This window comes from Oryzias latipes, chromosome 24, assembly GCF_053564925.1.
Source record: "Oryzias latipes strain Hd-rR chromosome 24, Olatipes_Hd-rR_3.1".
NCBI classification, from domain to species: domain Eukaryota; kingdom Metazoa; phylum Chordata; class Actinopteri; order Beloniformes; family Adrianichthyidae; genus Oryzias; species Oryzias latipes.
In genome coordinates, this window is record NC_136260.1 from 22,970,722 (window position 1) to 22,978,341 (window position 7,620).

The 7,620-nt window shown below is 41.7% G+C and overlaps 1 protein-coding gene across 4 annotated transcripts in view; it reads right to left on the reverse strand.

Moving 5' to 3' along the window:
• The window catches only part of pak5 (p21 protein (Cdc42/Rac)-activated kinase 5), a 61,320-nt gene extending 54,979 nt beyond the window's left edge, over positions 1-6,341 (reverse strand). For 2 of the 4 annotated variants that reach the window (XM_023953077.2, XM_023953076.2), the window contains exon 1: positions 6,177-6,341. The gene's annotated coding sequence lies outside the window, so the exon portion shown is untranslated. Of the gene's footprint in view, positions 1-3,780; positions 3,926-6,176 lie in introns of those variants that run through there. The other 2 variants (XM_078943214.1, XM_011491419.4) reach the window with 1 other exon arrangement.
• Between the last annotated feature and the right edge of the window lie 1,279 nt (positions 6,342-7,620).

Here is a 7,620-nt window from a genome sequence, read left to right on the forward strand (position 1 = left end):
ACTCCAGATTATTGACACCAGTTCACAGCAGTGACCCGGTTCTACAACCCAGTCTGGATTTAACCGCCTCATGCCCCAGACAGCAGGACGTCCTTAGACCGCCTTGCTTTTATGACACGACTTCAGCTGAAGTTGAATTTATTCCAGTTGACTTGAAACTGAATTTCTTTCTTGTTTGGCTGTTTTGACAATGGTTACAGGGTTGCTGGAGCCTATACTTGCTGTCAGGCGAGCAGGTCGCTGGAGAGTTGCAGGGACACACTACTACACACTGGCATGCAGAGTTCACGCATCCACGGGGACGGCATCCAAAGAAAGAACCAAGCCGGGATTCGAACCCAGGAACTTCCTGATGTGAGGCGAGAGCGCTAACCACTCACCTGTGCGACAAAAATCCAACAGATGAATCGTTAACTGACACAAGACGAACAGGCGTTGTCCGAGAGACAGAAGGCAATCGAATAAAGGAATGCGTCCTGACGCACAGAGATTTCTCCAAATTTTTTATTTAAAAAACCCACTCAGAAAAAAATGCTGATTTTGGTGTTTTTTACATATGCTTGATACAGGGAAGACATTTCTGTTAACAGTCGCACACGTGAATTTTTTTTTTTTGTTTGCAGGGATTTCATTTTTGTACTTCTTAATGTCTTACAACTTAAAAGTATTTTAGAAACATTGTTTTGTCAATGCACTGTTTGGAATGCGTTTAAATTAAACTGTTCTCTGTGTTGGGCTTGAATTTTGAAATCTTCCTCTCTTTTCTATATAAATGGTTTTTTTCACCATAAATTGTACTTGATGCTTAAACATTTTGTAAAGATATTAGTAAAATAAACTGATTTTTTTAATTTAAGTAAAAATTAAATCTTTCTTTGTTGGATTTTTGTCATTTACTTATATAAAAAACTAATTCTTACATTTCTTTAGCAGTATATTAACTAACAAGTTGCTGTAATATATTTTTTTTCTTCTTTGTGAATTTAAATTACTGGAATCTTTAAAATGATTTTAGTAGAATAAATTATTTTTTGTAGATGTGTAATTTACTTGATTTTAATAATTGTCACCATACATTGAGTAGAGAGGGGTAAGACTTTTTACAGTGAGCGGGGAAGGGATTTGGGGGCGGGGTTCCTCCGCACTAACACCCCCCCCACACACACACACACGACTCAGAGGTGAATTTCTGCCCGAAAAGAACAACCCAGGTCTTTGGATTTGGGCTAAAAACGGCACAAATGTGATAAAAAAAAAGACCACTGGGAACAATTTGGAAATAGGTCAGAGGATGACGGGAGTACGACTTTAACCAGATAACAGCTTCTTCCTGTTTTCCCCTCCTCTTCGTCTATATTTAGTCAAGATTGTTCCAGCCCTGTGATAAATGAAACACTTTTTATTCTTTTATTCTGTGTTTTGGTTTCTGGAATTTTTTTTCAGTTCTAAAATGCAATGTTGTTGAGGTTTTTTTTAAATATTTTTTGCTTTCCTTGTTTTGTTTTTAATTTCCATGAATTTTAAAATGTTTGGGAGGGATTTGTTGATGTGATTCAGCTTCAGGGCCAGCGTACTGAAGGATTCCTTAAAAAGACTTTCCCACCGAAAATTCTCCTGATTTCCTGATTTCCTCTCCACAACAACAAATCTTTAATTTATCTCAAGTATTATTACGTTTCATTTACTTAAAAAAATCCGTGTTTTTAACCTTGTTTTGAGCCACTTTTTTGTTTTTTGGGATAAAAATCAAACCAACCAAAAACGTAAAGAAACCAAAAAGCCTCTGTGGTCTGTCTGAACAATATGATATATTGAATGAGACCCAAATAGAATAAAAAGTACACCAGTTTAACGCAGCACTACATGGGTCTTAGACTGAACATATCTGTACCCACCGAGCTCACTTTAGTAAAGAAATGTGAGAAATCTTCATTTCAATCCTGAAGATAAAAGTCGGAACGTCACAGGAAGTGAATCCGTCTCCACTCCAAACCCGGGAAAAGGGATTTCTCCTCAAACCGGCTTCAGCGCGTTTGTTTGAGAAGCGACCAAACGGCTTAGCGTTCTGAACGAGCTTCCCTTTAAGAGCGATTACGGCGGACCCACAACTGTTAGTTTACATACACACACTTAAAGGCTCAGACAATAGCTGTAAACACACACAACATATGTCTCTGCTAATCCACATGCTTTTCCAGCAGCAAGAACAGACTAAGTCCATGTCAATCACTGCTGTTGAGAAGTCATCAAAAGACTGAAACCTTTAAAAAAACGCTCCGTGCTGAAGACGAGCAGAGACGAGGAGGAAGATGCAGCATCCAGACACTTTGGAGCGACCATGAGGGTCGAATCCCTTCCTGATCAAATCTTCTGAGTTATCGCGTTAAGAAGAAGCAACACAACGCCATCACTTCCTGTGATGGGAGAGACCTAATATTTGGTAGAAATCCTCTGTTTCTGTTTTTCTTCACAGTTTTCCTTTGTTTTGTTACCGAGAGTCTGTAAGAACACAGATTTATGTCTTTAAGTCATTGAAAATCATATTTTCTGACAACTACAGGAAGAAAATTAAGACTACAATTGTATTTCTCCGTATTTCTTGATTCAAATGATTCAGGAGCAGACGAGGAGCAAAAGGATTGCATGTATGACGTAAAAGATACGCTGGGCGGGGCCACAAGCTTCCTGCTCCGAGCTGGGAGCTCCGCATCAACGGCTCCGCCCACAACTGCAGAAACTATGTCCCAGAAAACAACAGAGTTGCTTATTTGGCTAAAATGGCACAATCCTAATGAATAGAACGGAAACAGATCAGAAAATAAACGTAGTGACAATAACCGGAGACACAAGTCCAAAGAGATGCTCCTCCCACTGATTTTTCTTTACTTTCCTCTTCCTCTTCCTTCCTCCACCACCCTCGTCTTCTCCGTCCCTTCATTTCTCCTCTCACCTGTGTTTTTTTTAAGTCGCCCTTTGAACTCCTTCTTCTTCGTTTTGCAGCGTTTTACCTTATTCAATGCATATTTTCAGCTGCGTTAAACCACAGATGCAGACAGTGAGCCGCACCACGTCAGTCGGCAGACTTCTCCCCGCCAAAGAGCATTAGCTCATCTCGCTGCATTATTCAACTTTGGTGCGTCTTTGTGAGCCGTGCGATCCACTGAAATACTATGTGTGCTCATCTGATGGCTTTTAAGAGCTCCCTCCTCGTGCAGAGGCGCTCAGCAGAAGAGGACCTTCTCGCAGAGTGTGGGAGTGAGCGTTCAGGCTTGGTCATTATTATTACAGTGGTGACTGCATGCAGGAAGCCATGCTCTAGCATCCCTCATTATGGAAAGCTGCTCTGATCCGCGCGTCGTACATCTCAGAGGGTTTAACCGGAGCGCCACGGTGACATCCGTGTCTTCGGATTCAACCAGAACGACACAGGAAGAGAAACTTTTCGCACCAAATCCAGACAAACTGAAGGGGAAAAAGGTGACTTACTGAATGCTTTTTTATTTTACATCTTTTGGACAAAAAAAAAAGGAAATAGGTTTGATTACATTAAGACACCTTCAATTATGGATTGCTGTTAGGAAAGGGACTAAATTCACAACATTCAGATGCATCTGAAAATGTTTTAAAAGAGCTCAAATCCATGAAAACGATGATTCCAAAGCTCAACTCTTGACCCCAGAAGCAATTGAACTCGCTGCTGTTCATGTTGCAGAATTCAGTAAAAAAAACAGATTTTTTTTCTTTAAATAGAACTAAAAATTCAATACTTTGATGACGAACCTGAAAACAACAAAACGGGTTTGCGTCTCTCCGTCTGTCCGTTGCCCCTCTCTGAGCTCAGGCGGCAGCGTCTACATCAGCATCCGGACCAAACCAGCTAGGAGATGCAGCAGCCGTCACAGCGCCTCCCTCTGGTTGGGAACACCTGTAACACCTGGAAAGCTACCTTTACATCGCCCTCTGCAGCGCAAGTCCACTGAAAAGTGTGTAAAAGTGGGTTTTGGGCTTCCAAGTTCAAAACCCGCGCATTTATGTATAACTGTGCACGTTTTTATGACCTTTTTGGTTTTTGCGTACAAAACGTGCATCCACTGAATGCATGCTGGAACTTTTTGACCAATCAGGGACTTGGATTTGGCAGTGACGTATGGATGGCGTCCCTTTTGACTTGTAGAAGTGCCAACGGTTTGAAAATTGACCATAAAGGAGAAATGAATAATTGCAGTTTCTGCCCGGCTGGAATTCCACAACACCAAAGGGTTTCTCATATCGGAATAGAGCTGTAGAAGAAGCCCCTCCCCGCTCATCCAGTGTGAACACCATGGGCTAAACCGAATCGGCGTTTAGCACGCCCTCGAACGCGCGTCACATGCCCAGTGTGTTCGCAGCGTGAAGAGTTTCAACATGACCTCCTGATCCTCCTTTTTCTTTTTCCTCGTCGCTCATATTTGAGCTTAAAACTTCTCTTTGACGCTTTCCGTGTCTACGTTACGTCAGTCCTTTACTCTAAAGAGTCATTAAACTCCTTCATTTGGGGGAGGGACTTGTTTCCAGGTGCATGGTTGCTGGTTAGACTTCACATATGCGCTAAAGGTCACGACCTGAACAGGCAAAAAAAGGATCCCATCATCTGCAAAGAGCAGGACAGAGAAACTCTGCTTTGCGGCTACGACGGACGCCAACTTTACCCAGAAACCACCTGACTTCATGCCAGCATTAAGAACCGAGCCGCTGCTTCATTTGTCAGGAACAAGAGCCTAAAATAAAACATCTAGTGAGTCCTGCAGACAGCAACACCTTTCTGAAGCTGTAGAGGTATTTGTGGAATCAAAGTCTGGGTGATGAAGGCTTTACGTCTCCATCACAATCATCACATCGATTAACATTCAAATCCAGCATAAAAAAAGCAAAAACTTAAGCTCCAGATGCAGCTACAGTGTACAAAACATATATAACAAATAAAAGAAATATAATTTCTTTCACTTTAGTTCCAAAGATTGATATTTATCAACATATTTTTTCATCTTTTTGTCTAAAATTACGAGATAATTTAACCCCAAACTTAAAGGGCACTTTAAACCCATCAGTCAGTTCTAAAATGTTATTTTCTTTCTAAAATAATTAACATTTAGTACGAAGTCACAAATTCTGAAATGTATTGACCCCTAATGATTCTTTTTTTCTGTTTGGATTTTTGGTTATTTGATTCAAAAACTTTTTTTTTTTTACCACAAATCGTTTAAACTGAGTTTAACCATAAATCTGACTAAACCGTTAATCTGAAGACTATAAATTCAATTTTTTGATTTGTGAGATTATTATTGCAGCAATTAAAAATTGTTGCTTCATTTAGAATAGAATAGAATAGAATAGAATAGAATAGAATAGAATAGAATAGAATAGAATAGAATAGAGATGCAGGACCTTTGCCTGTGCTTTTTCTCCTGCATATTGGGTGTTTGCACAATACATCATGATTTCCCCTATTACTAGAGTTTTGTTATTAGCCTGATAGTGAGCTCATGAGGTCATGAGGGCCACGCCACCACGTTTCATTTCCATCTCCAGAATCTCACTCAGACAAACGTGGAAAGCAGCCATCTGTTTCAGCCTCCACCTGGCCTGCGCTCGCGCCGGTACCCGAAACTGAGGCGGAGGATGCAGAAATGAAGCCAATACATGAGAAGAACGAGGTGGAATCCTCCTTCCTGCAGAGCAGCGGATGCGGGAGTGGAGAACGCCAGAGAAGCCCGATTCTCCCACGAGAAACGGGCGCTGTGACCCCTCTGGAGGCCACGCAGGTTCCCGCACCGGAGGCCACGCAGGTTCCTCTCCGTGTTTGCGCGTTAGAGCGGCGGCTTCTGAGGAGGAGGTCTGCAGAAACGCAAACGTCTGATGCCCGCCCAGTTCAACACCAAGGACAGCGGTCGGCGCGCGCGGCGCCTGACAGCCATGACAACGCGCGCGCGCCCCAAAAGACACATTTCTCCGCGCGGAGCAAGCGTTTACGCTGCGTCCGCCGCGAACCCCGAAGGAGAGCTTCTCTTCGCCACGGCGGCGTTTCTGCCTCCTCCGTCGGTCACCGAAGAGCCGCTCCGGTGACCGACGGGCAGCAGCGGCCGCCGCCGGAACGCCGCGTCACGCCGCGCCTGTGGGGGAAAACGCCGCGCGCGTACCTGCTCGTCCGGCGTTCGGCGCGCTCACATGTCCCGCGGTTTACTCTGCTCTGCGGCTGCGGCGGTGTTCGGGCGGATGGGCGCCGTTATGTGTCCACCAGCGCCATGTTATCATCGCCGAGCGGAGGACGGGGCGCTGCTGTGCGCCACATCCGGGCCGCTGACAGGAGCGAATGAGCGCCGAGAGGGCGGAGAGCGCGCGGGGAATGTGGAGCACCTGAGGAGCTGAAGTCCCCCCACCCCCTCTGACGGGGTTTGACTTGAATAAAAAAAAATCCTAGAAAATATAAAATAATCTATAAATGACTGGATACTTAAGGAAAGTATAAAGTTCAGATAAACCAGAGAGATGAAAGGTTTATTCTGAACTTGGACTCTCAGAAGAAAAGAGAGTGAATGCATTTGAATGACAGTCAAACAATAAATTACTAACCATAAATGTTTCCCTTTAATTTGGTTCCTGCAAACGCACCACGTGATCTCTGTCAGAGCGGGGCACCCCCATCTGGTGGTGGCCGGTGGAACTGCAGCCCGTGTGAGGGAAGTTGTTGCAGGAGGAAGAATCAGGTTCAATTATGGGATCAAATGAGAATCAACTTAAAGAGAAGGGAAAGTAATACATACTGATAATTTCAAGAAAAAAAACACTTTCTCATATCAGAATATGAAATCTAATATTGAAAAATACATTTTACAAAATTAAATACAGAAATCAAGTAAATTTGACATTAATGTATTAGGAAAAAGTTGACAAAATTTATTTTAAATTTAAAATATATATTTTCATATTCTTGTTTTTTCATTTAAAAAAAATCCAACTTTCAAATTTTCAGTATTTTTTTTTATTTTTTTTTCTAAATTCTTAATATTTCTTAGTTTAAAATAAAAAAATTTAAATATTTTTTATTTACATTTAGTTTAAATCGTTTTTTAAAAACATAATTGTTTGTATCATTTTTTTATAGATTTTTTTAAATTATAGAAGTTAAAAAAATATTTATTTTAAAGTTTTTTCTCATTTTCTACATTTTATTTATTGTTAATGTCTCTATCAAGTTTAAAAAATACGTTTTTTCAAATTTGTAGTTCTCATTTTCAAGTTTTTGTTTAGAATTGGTATTTCCAAGTTTAAAGCTGTCTTCATATATTTCACAAATGTACAATCTGTTTTTTCATTCACTTTAAGCTGTTTCTGATTTGACCCTACACAAACCCCGCAGGGTCTCATACGTGTTTTTGCAACTCTGATATGCGCGTTAACCACCTTCAACTCAGTTGTGCTACCGTTGCCACGGCAACTGGAGCGATGCTGTGTTTGCAAACAGCCTCCTTCCCTGCAGCTCCTCTGAATTTTGACGTCTTCTGTTCTTTGCAGGCTCCTTCAAACTTCTGCGCGGTGGAAGAAAAACTCTTATTCTCACGGCGGGATGATGTCACAAAGCCG